This window comes from Ambystoma mexicanum, chromosome 1q (genome assembly GCF_040938575.1).
Source record: "Ambystoma mexicanum isolate Mex_15411 chromosome 1q, UKY_AmexF1_1, whole genome shotgun sequence".
Classification (NCBI taxonomy): domain Eukaryota; kingdom Metazoa; phylum Chordata; class Amphibia; order Caudata; family Ambystomatidae; genus Ambystoma; species Ambystoma mexicanum.
This window is the reverse complement of record NC_090922.1, coordinates 491,422,220-491,448,324: the sequence shown is the minus strand read 5'-3', so window position 1 is coordinate 491,448,324 and position 26,105 is coordinate 491,422,220.

Genomic DNA, 26,105 nt, shown 5'->3' with positions numbered 1-26,105 from the left:
CAATTGCAAACCACCATAACAAAAAAGCAGCACGGCCTTGGCAAGGCTTTCCCGACACTAAGCACAAAAAAATGGAACGAACTTCCTACCTCACTGAAGCTTGAATCCAACTACATTCTTTTTCGGAAGAATTTGAAAACAGTACTTTTCAACTAACTCCGGGTAACAGGCCCGTTCGATCATGAAGAAATCGGTCACTCACACTCTGTCCTGTTCTTCCACTATCTGTTGTCTTGTCTCTTTATCAGCGCTCTGATGCCCGCAGGCTTTTAGCGCTATACAAACAAATAAATAAATAAAAATAAATAAATAAAGCTGTAGTCAACTCAACGAGACAATGTGCCTCATTACAAATTTGCCGATCCGGAAACAAGGGTGCCGGTAAGCTCTGAAGTAAATTGTTATGCTAACCTGACAATTAATCTTCTCTTTCAATTGCCACAAATTGTTCACATTTACTTAAACGGCTCAGACCAGTTTTGTTTGCAAAGGCTCGCCCTTCACAAAAATGGCACAAATAATCCTGACACCACTTATAGTGTCTCAGGTATAAGGCAAGAATTGGACTACTGTGCAGGAATGGTAAAATGTACCATAAACACACAGGAATATCCACAAGAATTCCTAATGTACTTACTGCAAGTACTAGAAACACAAAACATCCCTATAAATGAAATCCTCCGAATTTCATACATGTGGAAACATACATGCACTCTCTGCAACCAACAAGACCACATCTCTAATGAACAATGTGTATATGTATCCATACCAAATTCTGAATCCATTCCATTTCACCAGCTTCTTCAGAATGCAAATCATGGCATATTATGTCCTTTTTGCAATTCAGGCAATCATTCCACCATACAAATAATCTCACATAGCCAATATGTCATGCTAATGCTTCTAAGGTACAATTCAGATGGTACCAAAAATAACTGTAGGCTTACAGGCTTCACACACTGCCAAGTATCTCTTGGAAAGAAAACCTTGACAACTGTAGGTATAATATACCACACTGGTGCCAGATCCACATCAGGGCACTACACTGCATATGTCAAAAAAGAAGTGGTTGGTTTGAATGTAACAATACCTCTGTTACTCCAAAACATAGGTTACTGTCACATTTAACAAATGCCTACTTAATATTCCTGCAATCCAAATTGAATCACTAAATTATAGCACAATGAACAGTTAGAATATACCAGCAGGTATCTTACTTCATCCATAATACTACAATAGCATTTTTGAAAGTCAATCTAGTTAGAATACACCAACAGGTACCTAACTACTTGAAAAACACCCTTAATTGCAAAGCACTTCAAAAACGCCATCTCAATTCTTATGCAACAAAACATCTTCTAACCTCTAATGTAGTTAGTATACGGCAACAGGTATCTAACTACTTCAAGCATTCCCTTAAGCACAATATACTTCAAACAAACATACTATCAACCTTACACTAACGTAACTGTAATCAGGATTATTTAAACCAGTACAGATTTTGTTTCCCAATGACCCAATGATTATTTAATGTCACTACAACAGCAGTGTGTCATACACTAATGTTGTACCAAACATAGTACTTAGAATGTACTGTTTATGAGGGTCTAAAAATTAAAATGTATATTTAAATTTTGAACTTTCCGGCTTAACCAATTGTACTGGTTTTTTCCCACAGAAAATAAACCATAGATTGCAGCTTCATAACGATACAACACTAAGTAAACACAGAAATTCCTATACACATATTACTGCTGTGGTGGTTGTGCCCAGTTCAAATATCATTGGGGCCATGCCCCCCAGAATCTGGCCACTGGCCTCATCCACCACAATACAATTAATTATATAATAAGTACCTGCCATACACCATCAAGTAATAAAACTCACCCTGACCCCCCTGCAATCTAAATGATGTCCACGGACATCAAAATTGGCCGCAGACTCGGCTGCATTTCCAAACCCTCTTTTCACCTAGAAAAACAGCTCCACATTACTTTCATTCCACTTCCCTACCATTCCTATGCTCTCTTCCAGCCATCAAGTAACCCCAAATGTCTTTTCCAAGCCATCCGTTCACAGCGCTGTCCACAAACTATTGTGGTGTCCGCAGAAAGCTACGACACCTGCCCTGCCTTTTTCAACCTACAAAAACAGCCCCATATCATCTTTTTTCCACTCACCCAGCCTTCCCAGCTACTCTTTTCACCACCAAATGCCCCAAAATGTGTTTTCCAGATTTTTACCCCAGCACAATCTCTGCGGAAAACGAGCGATGTCTGCAAATACAACATGGCGGGTGTTTCGGAAAATCGGACGCACCTCATGATTTTTGCCATCCAATCAGCAGCTGCGTCCGATGTCCGCGAACAGCACGTTGTTCCCTGAACCAATCGGAAGCCCGTCCACTGAGTGAACAGGGAAGTGAGTCCACAGACAGAACACAGATATCATACATTTGTATTGCCTACCTTTTTGTCATTTAAAAAAAACGACTCCGCGGATTTACACCAAATTTACAAAAGCACACTTTCGGGACCAAAAAGTCTGCCGCTACTGCTACAAATCTGATGAACATCCATCCAGCAATTTGGACTGTAGGCTTGAGCAAATTTTTGTTTCCATTGCGTCTATGGGAAAAACCACACATTTTGGGACCCCCTATAACTTTGTCCCCTTTGATGAAACCTCGCCAATCTTTGCAGGATCAATCTGACTGGGCAATATACTCCATTTGCAAAGTGCTGTGAGGATTCGTCCAGGGAGGGTGACGTTATAAGCCGCCCAAAAAGTGCTGTACATATGGTTCGAGCAACTTAACCATAACTACAGGGCCGCTACCGCAGGCCCTGTAATAAAAGAGAGATAGAGTAGAGTGCAAGGGCTAACAGAAAACAGACAAGCAGCCAAGATAACTAAGTACACAGGTGGAGAAGAGTGTTTTAGCAGAGTGACAGGTGAGAAGGGGAAGATTATCCTGATGTGAATTAGGTTGCAATCATGTAAAAACCTCTTTTACAACAAAACAAAAAAAGACTTGCATGCCAAGTTTGGTAATAATTTCCTCTAACAATTCTGGGTGCTATTGCTCTTTTCAAGTCTGCTTCAGAGGTTACTGGCCCTTTGATTTCACGAGTGATGGCTGCGATCCACAGTGAGGAAGAAGGCCACTTGCTTATGCTCCACCGGCTTTACATGTAAAGGGTATAGCTTTGAATAGATCTGCACCTGCAGTGGTAACTTAAGCTGGATCTGGGATCAGAAACTTTTCATACTCTCAGGTTTCACCCATTCCAATTGCATTGCTGCAAAAACATCTATTTAGCTCTTTTCTTCTTTCAATGGATGTCCTAGCATATCCGTTTTTTTCCTAAGTAAGGAAAAGACAGTGGGCCTCATTACGAGGTGCGCGGTAAGGCATTACCGGCACCGGTAAGGGCACCGGTGCTGGTAATCCCTTACCGCCCTACTACTAGGTCCCTTAGCGGGTCCCTTCCTTAATGCCTGGTTTTACCAGGCGTTATGGAAGGGACCCGTTAAGGGACTTCAGAGCTAATAACGGTACAGCAATTTGCAGTACCGTTATTAGCACCTTCCCATTGAGCCCTATGGGGGCTGAAATGGGAATGGGGAATGGCTTTTTCAATGGGGACTTACCGATCCCGCAAAGGTCGGAATAGACCGGTAAGTCCCCATTGAACGGGACCGGACACGGCACCGGTATTGGAGGTAGTCATGGCGCTAATAGCGCCATGACTACCTCCAACCTCGTAATGAGGCCCAGTGTGTAAAGGCAATGGCTATGCCAGAGGTGCCCTAAAGGTGACTGGTCCACAGGCGCCCCTGGCAGCAACTGTGGGGAGTGCATACAGAGGGGGACAAGTAACCATTGATAGTAGGCATGATGGCAGCAATTCAAAAGGCTATGGATTTCTATCAATATACAACAGAAGCCAAATTAATACATTTGCAGACTCTCTTTGGCTACATCCAGGTTACAGTTCTGGAGCTACAACAACCTGTTTGATTTGCTTTGTCACTCCGATTGGGACTGGTATGCCCAGATGTGGGTCCCGTGCCTCCTGGCCCTAGAAACCCAAGCTGCTCCTCAGTGATGACGTCCAAAGAGGCCAAAACATGTCTGTGGATGCTTGTGGTCTCGTGCAGAAGGGATGTGACCTAGCAGTTTGGGCTGGACTGCTCCTTTTGGGGTGGGATCAAGCCTGATTTGCATATTGGCTTTTCCACTTTCTGTAATGGCTTGGCAGGTGAAGAACAATGGCCAGGATGGTTGCCAGGAGCTGTGCCAGAGGTTAAGATTAATTCTAAACAAGCCAGCCATCACCTCTTTGTTTTGCATTGCGATGATGACGCCCATTCGCATTTAATTTTAAGATTGAGAGTGATCGGTCAGGTACTAGTTGAGAAGGGAATGAGAAAAGGGGGCCTGTGCTACCCAGTTCTTTCCATTATTTATTGAAACTCTAGCAATATGGGTCTGGAAGAATAGAATGATTTCGTTTTTGTTTACTGCCACCTCTGAAAAAAATTAAGCTTTATGCCAATGCTGCGGCCATGCTAATTAAACGTGAAATACTGAATATCAAATTAAACTTGCAAGGATCCAAAGATTTTCACAGGTTTCACAGTACAAATATAATGCCTCAAAGATAGAGGGAATTTTAACACATGGCAAATCTAAATGCCTGCGACAGTATTTCGAACCTCTCAGATTCTATACATCAGAGCTCTCCTCTCTTAAACCTTTCATGATCACAGTTCTATTTGCTATTGATAGCCTTTTTATACAGTTAGTCTCCAGTCCTGTGGGTGTTTTAATCTTCCTAAGCCTGTACTTGGAACTATCAATCCCCATTTCAGTGTCAGTGATGAGGGATCATGATTATGTTCTCATTGTGTTATAATGTCTACGTTTGTAACTATGAGCCATTTATCAATGCAGTTCATCTTACTGCTGAATCTACATTTGAAGACATGTAGGTTTTCAACAGAATGCCAGGTTCAAATCTCCCGTTACCATCCTAAAGAAATGCAATTCCTATCATCACAGATCATAGTTTAGTTCCCCTAATATGCATTATTAGATCCATCATGGTGAGTGCTTGGATGCTCAATGCATTATCCTTAAGTGTATCAAAAACCAGGTCTGTCTTGACCCAGCTGTACTTTAAGGTCTCCAGTCACGACTATTATACAATCTTACTTTATTCCCTCCCTAGAGATCTCTGTTTGCTCCATCGCCTCCTTTAACACCTTTAGTGCATTCGCTTTATAACCACTGGCCTCCCATTATAAAGCTTCACAAATATCGAACTCTATTTATATTCATCGTCTAATTTGAGAAACTGGACATGATCCTGCTGATACAAAGATGGTCAGACCTCCCAATTGTCAGCCACAACAACCTTTTAATTTTACTGACATTATAACATAAGATGCATGCCCATATATCTCTACTTGTTCCAGGGCCTAGATTTCTTGTAACACAAGGAGGCCATTCTGCACCACAAACCACAAATGGCATCCAGTCATCATTCTGCATCTTTGTCCTCAGCCCTACCACATTCCACAATAGTAGTTTTAAGTAGCCATTACTATTTCAGGTCCCTCAATAGTATGATTCCCACCTGGACTGCCCCTTTCATAATTTCAACTATTTGTTAACTTTCCATTTTCTTCATCTTTGCTAATACCTTGCAGGTCACTGTCCCTTAAGACAGTGTCCCCTTTTAGGCAAAATAACATGTCGTTGACCTCTTTTCCTTACAATCAAATTGCTTTCCCTCTTTATGTAGAAGTCAGTATACTTCTTCCCAAGCATGTTAGTGGAGACTCTTTTGTGTGAGAAGTCTGGGTGTTCGGCCCCCATAATGTATGAATCATCATATTCTCACCTACACTCTGCCACTACATGATAGTCTTTGTACCTCCATTTTTCAGAATTATAGCTGTGCCCTACCTATCTACTGTTTCCCCTTTGCCGAGGTATATAAATGAAGCCTAGAGGATAAAACACAGTTTTAGATACACTTAGAGCCCGATTCATGAAATTATCTATGCAGATAATAGATTAATGGAATCAAATGCGCAGTACTTTTCCTGGACTTGCATGGAGTTTGCGCTGGCTCGGCACATCTGTGTGAGCCGTCGAGAGCCTTGTGCGAAACTCCAAGCAGAGTGTGGGCGTGGCTTGCACAGAGAGCTGTGAAGGGGGCGGAAAACCAAAAACGGGAAAGAACTTGCGAAAAAGTGGGCATTGAGAGGGACGGCCTGAAGGCAGTCCCTTACACGCCGCCAGTTGCACGGCATGAGACGTATTCATGGATTAGTTTGTGCAATGTCTCGGCTGAGAAATGGCCACACAAGTTCTTGATACAATCCTCCACCCGAAGGCAAGCATAAGTACAATTGCGTGTATCATTTGATGCACAAAGGTGGGGTTGCATGTCGGATTTCGGGCTGTGTGTACTCAATCGGGGTTCCGATGTAACTTTATGGGGGTTCGCACACAGATATCTAGAGTTATTGCTGAGTTACGATTTTTCATATGCATTTTGTCTGGTGCCGGATACAGTTACGGGGTTCCCAGAGTCACCGGCATGCTTACGGGGGACCCCACGCACCGTTTGAAGGGTGCGTGTATTGCGCCGGGGGAGCGTGGAAAGGTAGCTGTTCTGGCTGTTTATGCTTTGCATGTCGGCGTGTCGGGGGCATTCTGGGCGTGACTTGCGAATACGGTTACTTTGCGCTGTAAATTCCATGAATACGCAGGACACGCATTTTTCTTTCTGCGCGTAGGCTCACGCATTGTCCTTCTCGGTGCGTGCGCCTTGTGGGATTTCTGTGCACTTTTCCATGAATCGGACCCTTACTCTCCTTGCTCTATTCTTTCTGAATATTTCTTCTACTTCGTTCAAACGGCTAAATGAAAGTGTCACATAGTCTCGTAGTTTGTTTTAACAGTTTCCAACCCAGTCTGAACATGCTGTCATTAGGAGATATCGTCTAATCTGTGTAGTGCCTTGCTAGCCCACACTGTTAATTAAATATAACAATATATTCGTTAGTGAGAGAGTAGCTTCCTCTTTTGAATACCCTAGTAGCAGTATTCTTATGGGAACCAAACTAACGGTGTCTCTTGAGATGGAAGAGATCATCTAAAACCGGGTTGTTTTTTCCTGTGTTTTGCTTCCTCATAATTTCCCAATTTTCGTCCTTGTCTCTAGCATCAGTTCTACCCTCTCTGGAATTCCTTTTGTATTGTATCTGAGGATTCCAATCCCAATTCTCCAACCTCACTGTCAAGCTTTGTTCAGAAGTGCTGCTCACCTGTGAGCTCATTTCCCTTTCACTATGTTTCAAGTTAGGGGCCTATTATTGGTGTCTTCTGGGCCTATCAGTCTTGAGCTTACTCTCTGTATTCCTAGGTTGCTCAGGACCACATTTTCCATTAAACAATTTCCCCAGATGTCATCCCTGCACTTAGCATCTCATCCATCCTTTCTTCCAGTCCAAACAGCTTCTCATTAAGGCTCAACCTTTAAATTGTCTACTGTGCCTAATCTTAACCACTATGTATTCCAGTAGGTTTCCATTGAAGCTGCTCATATATGCTGAGAGCATTATTTTGCTCCTGCATGGTGTTTATTTTAGTAAATCATATCCACTTTTTTCTCCCCCTATTCCTAGTTCCCGTTTTCATCCTTTCGTTATTTGTTATCAAATGTAGTTCCTTCACCCCAATGTTCTTCTCAGGGTGTTATTTACCACAGTTCCTGTGGGAGAGATAGAGGATTCATCTACTGTCATACTCCCCCAGCATCCTTTCTGCTCTGCTTGTTTTTTGTTTCACAGCCCCTACAGCTTTCTTTAAATATAATTATATTAACCCAGCTGTGTGTTTTGCTTTTGCACCATTACTATTTGCATATTTTGTAACTGCTTTCCTCTTTGCCATCCTATGATGAAATTGCTATCCCAGAAAAAGCAATGTTATCGCTAGTTACTAATTACCAGAGCTAGCTATCCTTCATTATGTACACAGATATACAATAATAATAAAATGGGATTATTGCAGACATTTAATATAGATATTGTAGGCATTACAATAAATATTGGCCATCCTTGTATTCAGACATAAAGCTCTTATCTTCTGTCTTATAGCCTATGATTTTTCAACCATAAAGTCTGGTTACAATGTGTAAGTGCTGAGACTTCAAAACATACAGAAAGTGCACAATGTACATAACATTGACTAGGGAATTTAGCATGTTTACAATGTACCCATTTCTCCACTCTCCACAGGTCTGCGATGCCGAAAATCCACAAATAATCGTACAATTCTCTCCCCCCCGCGCCCTCCGCCCCCGCCGCCTTTGCAAGTCCTAGTAGGCCTCCAGTGACCCTTGTATCTTTCACTTTCCACTCTGTGGTTCAGATCAGCAGCAAAACAGGCCGTGTTCTAGCCACAACCCAACCTTGCACTCAGTGGTTTGCCCCGGTCACCAGTGTGCTTCGGCTGATCAATCTAATTGCTCTTTTAATTCCTCTCCACTATACACTTACTGCCACAGCCCTTTAATGGCACCACAAGGCACTAAGCAGTTGCGGAGTTTCATTAAGTTGAAGATTGTTAGTGTTCACAGCTTATTTCACCAGCCCCTAAAGGGCCTCTGGTCATCAGTATATCCGAGATGCACAAAAATCAGAATCACTCATAAGCTGGCGAAGTTACCATTCACAACCTATTTCATCAGCACTAGGCCTCCCAACGGGCCCCTGGCCGCCAGTATACCACAGGCAAATCCACTCTCAAGTCACTTGTGAGTTGGTTCTTCATTTTATCATTCGATTCCTCAATCTTATAACATGAATGCATCTGTACTTCTGTCAAGTGGCGCATCAGAACCTTTGAGGCAGTACTCGAGGCATTTCAGGCATACTCTGAAGGCTCCTCCTGGCGCTTGGTGCCACCTTGTGGAATGCCTCCCACCTGCACAGTGAGTCTGACTCGGGGGCCAGGCTACATTTCAGCACTCAGAATAACCATGGTATTTAGGCAACAGTCTTAGAGGCCCAATTTCAGCCACCATGTGTCAACTCTAGCCTCAAAATGCCAAGTAATGCATTTTTTGCTGTCAGTTGAATTCCTTTAATACAAGGGGTCCATGGATTGTAGGTTACAGGATGATTTTTCAAAATAACTTCCCTACACAATTAGACATCAATCATTTCTGAAGAAGACTGTATGAACATTCTACTACTTTAAGGTCTTTCACAATAGCAGTATACCTCTGCAGCATCAAATCTTCTTGTAGCAGGAAAAGATGTGCCTGATAGAACACTGGACGAACAGCAGGCAAATGTGTGCCACAGGAGAAGCAGGACTTACGTGGTACATTGTGACCCTGCACCATGAATGGCAATCATATATGAATAGCTGGAGAAATAATAACCATATAAAATACTGCTCCTCTTTGTCCATGGCTTTTCTAATCACAATTCTCTACAGCATTTAGGGTGGAGTGACCAGGACTACTCTAAAAAATGCAACAAATGCAGACAAATCAATGTGCCCCCAGGTCTGCAGCTCTCCACATAGGCATTGCAACCCATACCTGCAGCAAGTATTCTGTTATGGTGCTAGAACCTCTGTGATATATGATATGATACTTTATTTATATAGCACCTATACACAATGTGTTTCAGAGCGCTTCAAGGCAAGGGAGGGAAAAAGGGAAAATACAATGACCTTCTTACAGGCCATGAACAGTAAGGATGTGAAATTAACCATCATACTCAGCCTGATGACATTTCAGATAGTGCAAGAGCTAAGACATAGATAAGGAAGGGAGGGAAATGGAAACAGACAGGCGACTACTGTACTAGGCCTGACGACATTTCTGGTAGAGCCGGAGAAAAACAAAAGGTGAGGGAGAGGGGTGCAGAAAGGGAGGGGAGAAACAAAACAAGCGACTATCGTACTAGGCCTGACAACGTTTCAGATAGTGCTGGAGCGAGGGGGGGAGGACAGTAAGGGGAGGGTGGAGGCGACAGACGAGGTTGCTATCATACTAGGTCCAGGGACAATTCTGATAGAGTAAGTGCGTAGAAGAAAATAAGGGGAGGAGGGGAGGGGATAGGGAAAGGGAGAGGGAGAGGAGAGAACATAGAGTAAGCAGTCAAAAAGAGTGGAGAAGCAAGAGGGGAGAGTCCAGTATAGACACAGCTGCATCTATAGTCTCCGACAGAGTTTCAATGAAGTTATGTTATGCTGCCCTGCTTTTATAGAGTGCAAGATCACCATCGTAAAAAAAGGAAAATGTTGCAGAGTGCCCGGCTGGTGGGAGAGGTGAAACAGAGTTTAGCACAAGAACCGGGCTGCATTTAGTTGAGCCGGAATATATGTGGATGATTGTAACATTTTTGAACTTTTTGTACAGTACGGCTATACTAAAAGTTTACTCCACCATAATTGGGTCACTTGAGAGATACATGCTATGTGTAACAACAGCACAGCTTCCTTGTGCAGGGTTTGTTTTTCAAAATATTATTCTCCCACAAATCGTGCATGTTGACACAATGTATATGTGCTGTCCCCGTTAGCTCTCTGCAAATGAAACTTGCATTGACCAGTTGTCCAGCATTATGGTGAGGTGGTCACTGGACGCACTGACAGTCCATCCAATGTCATGCTCCCAACCCCGCGGCAACATCCTGCTCAATCAAATGGTGTTAGTCCTGCAGCCGCAGCACATCAGGGCCACTCCCCACAGGCCATTTGAAAATCCAACCTAAATTGTTGGCACATCTGCCTGTGCTGTCACCCTCTTTTAATATCAGTGTTTATCAGGAAAGCAGGATTTTAGTGAAATCAGAAATAAAAACACCTAAACATCAACTGCTATAAAACGACGAAATGTCTGAATAAGGCAAGAGTGGATTAAAATGTGGAGCTTCTGTCATGTTCCACATATAATATTAAAAGCTACAATCGGACACCACTTGCCTTGTAAGATCTACGGTCTTTTCTGATTTGGGAGCTAAACCTACAACCTCTCTCACTACTTTCAGACTAGTCTCCCAGTCCAAAGTCACCAAAGTGGTATCAAGAATGAAAGGCTCCTCAGAGCGAGCCATGTCCTGTCACTGCCATCAGAGACAACATCGTGGCCCTCCTTCCAAACCTAACGTCCTTGATAATTAGTTCTTTTGAATCAGGATGCTTGAATTTTGCATTTCTCCACTCCTAAAAAAGCTAACATTTCCCTGCCTGACATCCATGCAAATATGCTACAACTGCTGGAGTACAGCGAGTCTCTCAATTTCCCTAATGACGACCATTCATGCAGGAAGCACATTTTTGTGAAAAGATCGCAAGAAACGCATTTCCATAATGTAACATACATTCCCGAAAACCCACATGAAAAAGATACACAGTCTGCATGGATTGTAGAGTGTCAGTATCAGGGGACAGGAGGTACCCTAAAGAACACTTAAAGCACAATGTCAGATGAGCCTTCATTCTGGACCCATTCTGGACCGACAGTCAACAATATTCGACGTTTCGTTCAGATGTGCAAAGCATCAGTTGATTGTAGAGGAAGAGGGAAACCTTCTGCTAGACCCCCACATCCTGATAAGGAATCACCTACCCACTTTTCTAAATAAAAAACACACATGTATTACTCAAGCAATAGAGTCCCTACGTGTTACAGATTATTGATGGATATTCCACCCCAAAGATCAAGAATATACCTTTTTATCGAAACTGCACCTCACCCACTTCCTCATCGACTATATTCTGGCCTATAAAGACACCTTACCACACTTGATACCACGAATGAACTACAGTCAAATCATGCACCTGTCACTGCAATCTTTGATTGGTCAGCTTCAACACCCCAATGCAAAGGATGGCATTCGGACCCCCTCATCCTCTTTGATAATGTAACTAGGAATGCTATCCCCAACCATTTGTCATCTCTTCATAAGTGGAGCAAGTCTGAGGGCATTCACAGCCAAAATAATTGGCACACATATAGATATCTCATTAGAACTTTCTTAATTGCAAAAGCTGATTCTATTAAGAAAGTGGGGGAAAAACTAATTGTCAAGTTAGGAAAAAGTATTAAGAAATTAGAGAAGGCATTCCCAGCAATAGGGGATAAATGCATTCTTGTGGACTTGAGGAGACTTAAATCTGAATGTAACTTTCTTGTCACAAATAAAGACAAGGCCCTTCTAATGAACAAAAGTGCAAAAATCCCTTTGCTGATAAAAAGGGAAAGTAATTGGCAGATTATCTGAAACGTTTACAAGAAATGAGATAGAAGATTGATCCGCCTGCAACACCAACATTGCAACACTCTACACAGCTCGATACTCTTCATAGGTAAACCCGTGCCACAGCAAACTTTTGACATGTCTGAATAGACTTCCACTACTGAAATGCCTCTTCGATGGTCTTGAGTGACCTATTGAAAAAAGATTAGATTCTTGCAACCATCAAAGCATTACTTAAAGGTAGGACTTAAGGTTCCAATGGCCTTCCAGATTCATTTTAATGTACATTCTTACATTAACGGCCCAATTCATGGAATCATCTTCACGGAAAATAGAGACTTTGTGTGCCAAACCGCACGCAAAATCCTGTTTGTCGATTCATGGAATCAACTGCGTGGTACATTTTCATACTTAGCAGGGACTTCACGCAGGCTCGGCACGTCTCTGCGAGCGGCCAAGTGCCTTGCGAGAGACACCTTGCAGAGTGTGGGCGTGGCTTGCGCAGAGGGCAGAGTAGGGGACGGAATTCAGAAAATGAGGAAGAACGGGAAAATTTGGGCATTACAAGGGACGGCACAGGCAGTCCATTGCATGCCCACAAATTCACGGAACGAGACGTATTCTTGGATCCGACTGCGCAACCTCTCATTAGGGAAATGGCCACGCAAAGCCCTCATTCTATCCGCCACACAAAGCCAGACGGACAGACACTTATGCATAGGATTCACTGAGCAGGGATGAGATTGTATGTTGGATTTAGGGCTGCGTGTATGCAGCCGGGGTTACGATCTAACCTAGGGGTGCACGTACACATTGTAGCGGTGTGCAGGAATAGATTCCGGGGGTTCGCACCCGGATTTTTCAGAGTTTTACCTGAGTTACGGAAACTTGTATGCAAGTTAACGGTGTGCCGGTAACAGTTACGGGGGACCCCGCGCAGTGTCCCTGAGGTGCAGACCCAGTTGCGGGGGACCCCACACACTGTTTCAAGGTGCATGTTTTCACACCCGAGGAGCATGCAAAGGTAGCTGTTTCTGGCTGTTTTTGCTTCGCATGCGGGCATGCCCGGTACGTTCCGGTCACGACTTGCTCATACGGTTACTTTGTGTGAACAATTCCATGAATATGCAGAGCGCGCAGGAAAACTTCTGCATGCAAGTTCGCGCAGAATTGTTCTTGGCACGCAGGCTTTGCAGGATCTCTGCGCACTTTTCCATGATTCGGGCCCTTTGTGGTTCCAACTATTGAATTAGCACCCAACTCATGGGGCATCCTTCCTAGATGCTTGCCTGAATGTTTTCCCTAAACCAAACCAAACATCTTTTTAAGATTACAAACTACTCCCTTATTCCTTTTATGAACTGGAAAAGTAAAATCTAAGCACAAATTTGGAAACCAAGATGAACTCAATTGACTTCCACAGATCAGGCAGTTTTGTGAAAGGCATTCACGACGAGGGCTAGGGGAGGGACGACCATAAAATGGAATATGAGGCCAATGAAAGTGTTCATGAACATATGGGCTAAGGAATTGGTGCGGATGGAAGAGATGGATGTACAAAAAAGAGCTTGGAATTATGATGACAGGCTTCATATGTGTATAGATCACCTCTCACAGAAGGGTACATGGCAGGGAATTGCTTCTCATCAGAATCCCTTCGATATCAGAATTAGGCAAGCAAAAAGAATCGAAGGAACTGAATTAAGACTAGCTAGGTACAAAGCCACCTCTCACAAATTATTTTGTGAAGAAAAGAGGAAGATTATGACGTGCTGTGAGAGAGCAGTGAACTTAATCAGGAGGGAAACCAAGATTAAAAGAAATCAGGAGAAGGTGGACACATTGATTAAGAAAGACGCAGGGAAATTTTGGTCGATCATGGGGGGGTAACTAAGAAAACCTCTAGCTTGACAGATGAATGTCAAATTCCTGCGCAAGTTTGGGAACAGTACTTGAGGATGAAATACGCTTTCCCTCTAATAGAACACCTACATGATCAGGATTGTAAGGAGTCTCTCGGGAGGAAACATGCCCTTGGGATAGGAGTGATGTTGTCTGGGCAATCGGTAAAGCCGAACCTTCAAGGTCCCGGGTCCAGACAGCATACCCCCGGTTATAATCAAAGAAAACATCAAATGTTGGGCTTCCCCATTGTGGGATTTGTTTCAGCATGTTTATGGTTCAAGTATGGTTCCAGAAACATGGAAACAATCCTTAATTGTCCCAATTTATAAAAAAGGGGACAAACAGAATCCTATACATTTTAGACCAATGGCATTGCTGGACTCCTCCAGTAAGATCTTTGGGACCTTGCTATTAAGAAATCTTAAAAGGGAGATTATTAAACATCAACTCCTTTTCATCTGTCAAATTGGCTTTAGAGCGGGGATGGGGACCCTGCTAAATGCCTTCACCATGGCACATATAAGGGAAGCTGTCAAGAAGAACTCAATAGGCATGGTCTAAAGAACTCAATAGTCATGGTCTATATAGCCTCAATCGATATGTCTAACACATTTGATACAGTTAGCCGTGGTCGATTGTGGGAAAAGCTTAGGCAGGCAGGGGTCCCTACTAGCTTAGTGAAAATGCTCACCCTACTGCATACAAACACCTCTGTAAGAGTGAGGTTAGATAGAAGAGGGTCTATGACCTCTCTGGTCACCTCTTATGTGGGACTAAGACAGGGATGTGTGGTAGCTCCCACCCTCTACAATATGTATACAGCAGACATAGCAAAGGTTTGGGACGGGGGCGAACAAATCCAGTGAGGCTTGGTACGTTAACTTTGGACTGAATTGCATTTGCAGATGATGTGGTGCTGTTCGACCTCACTCCCCTTGGGCTACAGCATAAGCTGTCTTTGTTTCACATGTATGCTATGGAAAACAACCTTAAAGTGAACGGGACAAAATCAAGGGTATCAATATTTTCCACTAACAGAGCTCCAAAAATGATGATGTGGCAAGTTGGAGATGAGCCACTGGAGCGAGTATCTGGCTTGACCTAACCGGGATAGGAAGTCTTAAACTCCACATCCAAGACAGGGGGGTTAAACTATCTCAGTGCTAAATATGGCCACCTACTCTCTAAAATGAGGCGAGTGTATGCGCAGCTGTGTACCTTTTCGCTGACTCCGCTGATACAGTTCTATCAAATGCAAGTGGACCTGGGGGGGGCACTGTTGCGCGAACAGAAAGATGGCCACGTTTGTGTGAGCTCCGTGGGTGCCATAAACTCTCCAGCATAAGCCTTGCAGTTACCGTGAAGGGCAGACTGCAAAAAGTACCTGAGAGAAACGTGAAAGGGTCCAGCGAGTACTGACCGAGTCCCAGAAAGATTGCTTTAACAACGTCAGAGATAACTGACAAAACTAAATGGGCCCTGGCGAGACACATATACTGCTACGCACTTCAGCTTTCAGGGGATCTCTTTGTCGCAGCTGGCCTGGAAGGGGGAGAACAATATTGGAGGCACGCTGTGGTGTCAGAACCTGGAAAGGAGATAGCATACAAACCCGCCAGGTCACGGATACAGTCTACGACAATAAGTGGTGTCCCGGTTTCCCAACACCCCACGTAGAGAGAAGCAGAAGGAGTGCCCCACGTTGTCGGCTCGACCAACTCGAGGAGCTGCCGTGGAGGTCGGTGAAAGAGCGTGGTGGGCCGCCTCACTCAGCATCCTACACCATCACGCAGAACGTGTGGCATACGGACAAAGCCTGGGGGTCAGCGCTGCCTGCGGAGCAGAACAGCGGGTGCATTTTTTTTGCAGCTACCATGGGCCGTCGCCGTATAGCTTGTGACACGAGCAAAGCAATATTTGAAACTTTGGATCCCACCGATGTGTAGAAATGCACTACCCCAGGATTATAACACCGAAAAGAATTGATAAGAGGCGCAGTAGGAGAGCGGTAAGGCCGTCAGTGTGTGATTAACGTGTGATACATATTCCGTAGAGGAAGCAGCCCTACTAACGTGCTGGGAACCGTTGTGGGGACATTGCAGCGTATCCGCTCGCGCTCCTCATAAAAATGTGCTCGCTTTGGGCACGCAGAGCCAGGAAGGGGACAAGGCGCAAAAGGGGGGGCCCAGCTGTCACGACCATAACCCCTGACCTGGGATCTCGGGGTCTCTGGGCCTCGCCACAGTATTCCTGTAAGGCCCTTAGGGCCCAATCTTGCCTCTCTCGGCTGTCCTGGAGCCAGTCCTGGTGCCAGGCTCATATGGCAGGTGGAGTTTCCATTGGGGAATGGACCAATATGGCTGCCTCCACAAGGTTCGTTGTGGAACTGCCTCATGCAGTCTAGCATCTAGGGTGTGGTCCGCCTGGAGGCACCAGGGATACCTGCTGGCTATTTAAGCCACGCCCGAGCTGAGGCACGCGCTTCGCGTTGTTCTGCACTCGCAGCGTGACGTTCACCAAGACCTGCTCGCAGCATCCCTGGCCTGCATCTACAAGGAGAAGAAGAACACCATTATTCCTCCTTACCTGTTCCGCATCCAGCTCCTCCATCGCTCCGGAATCTTCCCTGGAGCTTGTCTTCTTCAGCAAGAAACATCCTAGAGTGGAGCGAAAAGAAGAGGACAATTAGTAAGCGTTCGTCTTCCGATTCCATCACCTTCAGACTCTGCTTATTTACCAAAGCTCTCCTGGAATTCTACTGCGGTGCGGATATCTTTCACTCTACGCTCCGCTTCCATCTGGCCGCATTTCTTCCAGGAACTTCTCGGCGACCTGCAAGGAAGAATAGCACAGGTTAGCCTCATTCAAAGGACGCTCATAGCGCCGCCCTTCGCGCATTCTATTACCTTCTCGAGCACTGCCCTCTCCATCAGCTCAACGTCTTCATCACCCCATCTGCATCTACGGGAGAAGGTTAACAGGGCAACAATATTTACGGACACACATTCACGAAAGACTAAAGACTTACCTCAAGAGTGGAGTCACAGCCGGCCTGGACTCCCAGGCCCACGCCAGTGAAGTAACTTGGCCGAAAGGTGCCCAGCCATGACACGCCCCTGCACAGAACGGCAGGACGGAGAGCGCACCTTAACGAAATACAAGGTGAGGGAGGTTCTAAGGGGGTCACAAGGGAACCCTTGGTAGGCGGGCCCGGAGAGAAGCTGATTGTGGCTAAAACTGAACTCCTGCCTTCCAGAATCAACCCACGGCAGCGAGAGTCCCCGGGGGAGGCGAATCCAACCCAGAAGCACTCCAGTCCAGTCGGGTGGCGTCCCTGTGGATACAAGGTGAGCGTTACACCAGCTCAACAAAAACGATAGTGGGCTCCTTATTCTCCTGGTGTGTGAATGTGACACGCGAGGCAAACCCCGAATTCCATCACCCCACAGCACAGTGCCCCAACCGAAGGCTACTGCGGAAGGACAGCTGACCCCAGCAATGTCACACGATCAAATACTGTGCTGGGATCCTTGGTTTCTCCTTATACCATTGTGAGACATCACATCATTGCTGGGCACAACCCAGTGCCCTGATTGAAGTCACAGCCTAGAAAAGGAGTGAACACTGTGATCTCCCTTGCCACGCCCACACAGAGAGAAAGGCCTGCGGCGACGAGACCCGAGGCCACTTTTAGTTACATCTTTGAGGCAAGGACAGTGGTTAGGCCTCACGTCATAGATAATTGCGGTATTGGTGACCCACACTAAGGCTAGGCAGCCACCTCTGCAAACCGAACTACTGAATCCCCCTACTATTGGCAACGCATGACCCTCTACATGTAGTGGAGATCTGGTCTTGGCAGTGGGGGACAACCTGACCATTCTGTGAACTCGATAGCCGCACATTGATCCTAGCCCCCCCAACCTTCCCACCTCGGACAGTAGGATCTGGACTGTCCTGCTGTGTTATCATCTGTACCATGTGCACTGGAAACATCGAAGTGACCAGGATGGGGCCTAAGGGCAGGGTTTATAGAAGACAAAGCAGCATCTACAGCATTTAGGGTGGCAGATGCGACAAGTTCCTCAACAACAGAAGGGGGCACCCCCAGACGGGCCTGGCATAGGCTTACTGTTAGCTACAGAAGAAATTTGGCCTGCTCTATGACGCGTCAGAGCGCACCGTGTTGCACGCTGGAGAGGCACCAGTAGCCTAGTATAATGCCTAAAGGGGCAGCCCCCAAAAAGGTGGCACCATGAATTAGTTCAACCTGCTGCTAAACAAATGGACACCAGTAATGAAGGTCAAGCCGCCAAGAAACACCAATAATGATCCCAGTGTCACCTCCTGCTGATTCACAGGGAGTGGTGGCTATTATGCAATAAGGATTCGCATCCATAAACGAGAAATTGGACGGCCTTAATGTCACTGTTTCCACGATCCGAGGTCAGTTGGAAAAGGCTAGACATTGTATTACGGAGACTGAGACGTGAATAGGCACAGCGGAAGATGCCATACAATCACTACAGAACACAGTCACAACTATGGCGAAGGACCTGGGTAGCATCAAGATGAAGTGCGGAGACCTGGAGGCCAGATCGCGGCAGAATAATATCTGTATCATAGGAGTGCCGAAGGAAATGGCTGTGGAGGGCCTGTTAATAGACTTGTTGGGGGACCCAGGCTGGTCCCAAATGTTTGTGGTAGAAAGAGCGCACAGGTCTCTGGCGGAAAAACCCAAGCCAGGAGCGTTCCCAAGGCCAATCATTGCGAGGTTGATGAACTACCTGGAAAGAGTCATGGTGTTGAAAGCAGCACAGGAAAAGCAAGACATGAAAATGGACTGAAGCGTGATTCGTATTTTACCAGACTTTATGCTGGCGGTACAACAGAAGAGACGCTCATTTGTTGGATTCAAGAAATTGTTGAGGGAACGTCATATACCCTAAGCAATGCTATATCCAAGAAGGCTGCGCATTCAATTTAAAAATTAAACCTACTTCTCCACGTTCCCAGAGGAGGTGGCTTCGTTTGTAGTAGCCAACATTCCCTTACCAGAGAAACAGCCGTTGGAAGAAGGGCATTGACAATGAGGAGTGATACAGTATGCTTATGAAGACACTCAATGCATTGGTAATGTGGCACTATACCAGTGACTGTGACATTTGTACTGTAGTCTTAGCAATGGTTGATTGATTGTTATTCAATGCTCTGTGTCATGGCGGGTGGTAAAGTAAGATCGGGACAGAGTTAGGCAGTACAGTCATGTTGACACCGAGCATGGGCTATGCTGGTTCTCTCCAGCGACTATGCAATTGATAATGTGTTTTGGCAACGTAGGTTTTAAATACTTGCAAAGGTTCGAGCCAAGTTTAAGTTTCAATATTTATTTGATTTAATATAATGATAATGATGTGTTATAATTATAGCGCCTTTATTCAGAGAGCTTTACAGAGCACATATTTACATACAATATCACCCAACCGAAATTGGTACTCATTTATCGACCTCTGAAAGATGAAAGGCTAAGTTGGCCTTGCCGGGATTCGAACCTGCACTCAGATCGCAGCAGCGAGCGCTCAAACCGCTGAGCAATCTTACCGGCTATCTTATGTAATATACATACAACCATGTAGGTTTTGTGTATACAACAAATATAAAAACATTACAAAATATAAATACATAAAAAAATACATAGTATAAACACAGTATAATCAATCACATCATACTAAAAGCTTATAACAACCTCTAATATTAAGTCACTCTATATGCCTCATTTCATAAACATTAAAAGTGATCGGAATAATGCTTATTGCCCGATCCTCCGATACTAGGGATACGTTTTAATATTGCACAAGCTGGAAATTTTAGACACCACGGAAGCAGTTGCCCCCAATGCAAGTGCATATTTTGGTTAAACAAGACAGGGAAGGAGGGGGGCGGACTGGGGTACAACATAGTCAAAGTTCTGGGTACTTTGAGGGTTACGGGAGGTGGTATCCGGGGAAAGTTGGGGTGAAACTGTTTTGAAAATGCACAGATTGATCACTGCACGCTATGGCCTAATCGAGAGATGATATAGGAATGTGGAGGTTGCACAAGGACACGTAAGAGGTGATGGCTAGTATTGGTCCGACTGGGGTGAAGTTACTGAGTTGGAATGTGAGGGGGCTGGGCTCACCCATAAAGATGCGCAAAGTAATGGCGTATGTCAATAGGCAAGGAGCCCAATTGTTGTTCTTGTAGAAGACGCACTTGCTAGAACCCCAGGCACAGAAAGGGGCCCCAGGGTGGGGAGGCAGCGCTATTACACTTCGTATTCAACTGAAGCCTGAGGGGTTATGATCCTGGTCCACAGGTTGCTGCCATTCACACATTACACGACAGAAAGCGACGAATGTGGTAGATAGGTGATTGTGCATGGAAACTGGGGAGTGCTGAAGTTTTATTGATAAATGTATACAACCCCGATATAGATAACTCAGAGTTCTGCGAAGAAGTGGTTCGAAAGTGTGCCAAATATCCCACTGCATTAGTAATCTGCGGTGTTGACTTCAATACCATTCTTGACAGTGTTTTAGACTGCTCATCAGCGTCGTCCAGAACCCTAACGAGTGCAGTACACACGATACATACACACATTGTAGATTTGGGTTTGAAAGATGTATGGTGCTCGTTCAATGGATCACAGAGGGCTTTCACCTTTTACTTGACGGTACATGACATGCACTCCCATGTAGATTTCTGGCTGACGTCGCAGAGGTTATTAGGTTGGGTGGCCAAATCCCGAATACTGCCCAGAACGCTATTTAATCATTCCCCGGTGACACTCACGTTGAACATTACTGAGGCGGCACCCCGGAAACCTCATTGACGATTTAAGGCTGCATCCCTGTTAGACCCGGTATTCCGGTCAAGTATGGTACAACACATTACCTACTTCTTTGAGAATAACGAGCTGTTTGTGGACAAACAAGCAGTTTTGTGGCAAGCTTTTAAAGTTTATATGAGAGGGGTCGCAATATCCACGGAATTCGGAGTCCTTTGAGATATCAGGGGGAACTCACAAGGAGGGAAGAGGCCTTAGTGAAACTGCAGACGGAGTATGCAAGTAGCCCGGCAACACACATCTACGGAGAAATTAAAATAAAGCTGGATTAGTATCGCGAAGCAGCTGATAGAGGACTACGCTACTTTGATAGGCCGGCAGCAGCACGTAAATATGGGGAGCAAGAGATTCCAGGGAAACCTTTACCACAGATGGTTCGTAGTGAGAGGGGAAATACATCCATTCTGTGTATTACTAGGCAAGATGGAAGGGTGGTGAACAAAGTGGAAGAGGTCTGTGAGGTTTTTTACAACTACAGAAAGCGAGATAGATGAGTACTTAGCCAAGATACCCACACCGATGTTATCCTCCGACGCCCGCAATGCACTCGAAACACCTATAACGCTGGGCGAAATAAAGGAGGCAATTAAAAGTCTCCCGGGAGGGAAAGAACCGGGCTCTGAAGAACTAGCAGCAGAGTTTTATAAAGAATTCAGGAACGCCTTGGCTCCTCGTTTACTGTCGGTCTGGACCGAGGAAATGGAGACTGGCATTTTGCTGGAGTCAATGCAGGAGGCGATTATCACCTTACTGTTGAAGCCTGGGAAACCGCCAGAGGATTGTGGGTCGTACCATCTGCTGTCTCTTATAAATACGTACGTGAAAATATTTGCAAAGATACTAGCCTCTCGACTCAATCCGCTAATACACGAGGACCAAGTGGGCTTCATACAGAGGCGATCCACAGCATCCAATATACGTAGGCTGTACAATGTTCTGGCGAGGATACCACAAGACGCTGTGGGAGTTGCAATGTCCCTGGACATGCAGAAAGCCTTTGATACAGTATATTGGCCATTTCTGTTTAGGGTGCTGCACAATTATGGGTTTTGCCCTAATTTTATAAAATGGGTGCGGCTCCTGTATACACAACCATATGCCAGGGTGTGTGTGAACGGGGTGCTGTCTTCAGTGTTGACACTTGCAGAAGGAACCAGGCATGGTTGCCCATTATCGGCATCACTGTTTGCGCTGGTGATAGAGCCCCTAGTGGATCTTAGAAGGGCACGCCATGCTCGAGCTGGCATAGCCATAGCTGGCCGGGCAGAACTGATAACATTTTACGTGGATGACATCATGATGTATGTGAGGAGACCTGAGAAATACCTATAGAGGGTGATTGCTGCGGTCCAGGAATATGGGAATTACTCAGGCCTCCACCTGAACAGCAGCAAGTCTGAAGTGTTCCCACTGACGGACAGCATGAAAGAACCTATCAACCTGTTCGGACTGAGATGGTCACCCAGGCAGGTGAAATATTTTGGGGTTGAGGTGCCACGCTCAGCATCCCTGGTGCACTCCCTGAATTATGACACACTAGTCAGGGAACTGTGTACTAAACTTGAAAGATGGAAACAACTCCCAATCTCGCTGATGGGCATTAGTGAAGATGATTATCCTACCCAAATTATTCTATCTCTTTAGCACTATACCACTATGGCCGGGCAGGTCCTTCTTCGCGAAGGTGACCAAAGCGTGCTCCGTGTTTGTGTGGAGAGGGCAGGGAAGGGTTAGCTGGAAATGTCTTACATTGCCGTACGAACAAGGGGGGCTAGCCGCCCCGGACTGCGAACTGTACTATCTCGTGTCTCAGGCATACTATGCGGCACACTGGGTAGAAGATGGGCCTCACACTTCATACAAGGAACTAGAAAGACAAGGGAAGAGCAAGGCCACACTTTTACATGGGGTGGTGATGGGAGGACAGAGAAATGAGAACCACCTTGACCCAGTACTAGACACACAACAGGCATGGCTGAGACTAGTCCAAAAACCCAGAAACACAACAATATGCAGCCCGGTCATGCCAATCTGGGACGCTCCATATCTGGACCCATCCAGAGATGCAGTACTGGCTACACACTGGCGTGGAGCGGGTATAATATATCTTAGTGATTTGTATTGGGACGGTGTGTTTGTAACTTGGGAGGATATCAAGATTCAGATAGGGGACACCGCACTTCAGAAGCTACAATACCTCAGACTCTGATCAGAAATGGCATCAGTGTGGGCTGGATTCCCTCAAGAACTTCCCTCGCATCAGATCCTGAACTATGCATTCTCCCCTGCCGCAGACAAAAAATCCACCTCAGTGATATATAAACTGGCACTGTTGACAAGGGAGATTTGCACACCAGATATTAACGGTGATTGGGAGAAAGACCTAAACACTACCTTTACGGACACACACCGGCTCCAGTTATGTAGGCTAATAAAACAGGTGTCGTACAACTCTAGATACAGACTGATTCATTTCAAAATACTAAATAGAGTACACCTCACCCCAGCCCATCTTAAGAAAATGTATACCACGGCTGAAGGAAGGTGTCCGAGATACCGGAGTGATGATGCTGACATAATGCATATGTTGTGCTGTTGTGGGATACTCACAGACTATTGCCACAAAGTATGTGATGCGTTGGAAGAGATGGCAAACCAGCCAATAAGATAGGAACCTGCAATATGTATACAGGGATATGTGCTCAAAATTAACCCATTGAAAGGTAAACTTATAAATATTGGTCTGGTGATGGCTAAACATGCTATATTAATGAAGTGGAAAAGTGCTATGCCCCCTATATTTGAGCAATGGGTGATAGATATGACCTGGGCGAGTGATAAGGAGGAATTATACTCTAGCCTACTACACATTACAAATCCACCAAAGGATATTTGGAGAGGTTTCTGTCAATAACTGGTTAACAAAGAAGCTAGCAGAGGGGACGGTAATGTAACGCTGTGATAAAAAGTTGTACAACGTGTAACCTGATCACACACAACAGGCATGGCTGAGACTAGTCCAAAAACCCAGAAACACAACAATATGCAGCCCGGTCATGCCAATCTGGGACGCTCCATATCTGGACCCATCCAGAGATGCAGTACTGGCTACACACTGGCGTGGAGCGGGTATAATATATCTTAGTGATTTGTATTGGGACGGTGTGTTTGTAACTTGGGAGGATATCAAGATTCAGATAGGGGACACCGCACTTCAGAAGCTACAATACCTCAGACTCTGATCAGAAGTGACATCAGTGTGGACTGGATTCCCTCAAGAACTTCCCTCGCATCAGGTCCTGAACTATGCATTCTCCACTGCCGCAGACAAAAAATCCACCTCAGTGATATATAAACTGGCACTGTTGACCAGGGAGATTTGCACACCAGATATTAACGGTGATTGGGAGAAAGACCTAAACACTACCTTTACGGACACACACCGGCTCCAGTTATGTAGGCTAATAAAACAGGTGTCGTACAACTCTAGATACAGACTGATTCATTTCAAAATACTAAATAGAGTACACCTCACCCCAGCCCATCTTAAGAAAATGTATACCACGGCTGAAGGAAGGTGTCCGAGATACCGGAGTGATGATGCTGACATAATGCATATGTTGTGCTGTTGTGGGATACTCACAGACTATTGCCACAAAGTATGTGATGCGTTGGAAGAGATGGCGAACCAGCCAATAAGATAGGAACCTGCAATATGTATACAGGGATATGTGCTCAAAATTAACCCATTGAAAGGTAAACTTATAAATATTGGTCTGGTGATGGCTAAACATGCTATATTAATGAAGTGGAAAAGTGCTATGCCCCCTATATTTGAGCAATGGGTGATAGATATGACCTGGGCGAGTGATAAGGAGGAATTATACTCTAGCCTACTACACATTACAAATCCACCAAAGGATATTTGGGGAGGTTTCTGTCAATAACTGGTTAACAAAGAAGCTAGCAGAGGGGACGGTAATGTAACGCTGTGATAAAAAGTTGTACAACGTGTAACCTGATCACACACTATAGAAATGATTCCTGTACAAAATATTGCCTGGTTCCATGTATATGCAATGTTGTATCTCTGTGCAAAGTTAAATAACGTTTTTTTTTTTTTAAATGCAGGTGGAGCCGACGATATTGTATGGGCTGGACATAAACTTAAAAGATCTGGAGACAAACCTAAATACATTCCTAGGCAAGCTATGGAAAGAGACCCTGAGGCTAGCACTATCAATTCCTAACTCAGTAAAACGACACGTGTTTGGTCTAATTTTCTTGAGTACGAGGGCATTGTGGAGGAAAATGATGAGCTATGCAAAGCTAATAAACCCAGAGCCACTCCCTATATGAAAAATGGGGAGAAGCACAAACGAGCAACTCTGGTAGATCAATAAGTACTTTGAAGGAACTGATGAATAACAAACTGAACGAAACTGGCTCCTCAAGTGAAGAGCTGATCATAAATCAAGTAAAACGTTTTTTTAAAAGCTGTCTCAGTTTGATTGGCGGAAAACATCAGAGGACATAGCAAAGCACTTCCTCTACAAGGAATACGCTAAGCTGCCATACAAGACGGAACTGGTCTTAAGGTACATTCTCATCTTTCCATTCCCAAGAAGGAGGCTACTATACCTCAGTTTCTGTCTAAATCAATTGTCCACGCTTGAGAGAGTTGGGAGTTGGAATGGTGGGAGAGAGGGTCTAAATTGTAGGCTCTGTGGCATGGTCGATATGAAAGAAACCACTAAACATCTGGTCATGGGCTGTAATGCCTTAAGGGAAGAGCGTAAAAAATCCTTAGAAGTGCTCATTGGAAATGAAGGGTGGTGGGTCAGTCTGATGGGTGGACAAGCGCAGAGTTGTATCCTGGCCCTATGTGAATTACTGTACAACATTTTGGGAAAGCTTGGAAGGATTACAGACGAAGAAAAATCATCCGCATTGGTTCACCCCACACCTGTATAATTGACTTATAGATTTTCCCTTTCTAATATCTATT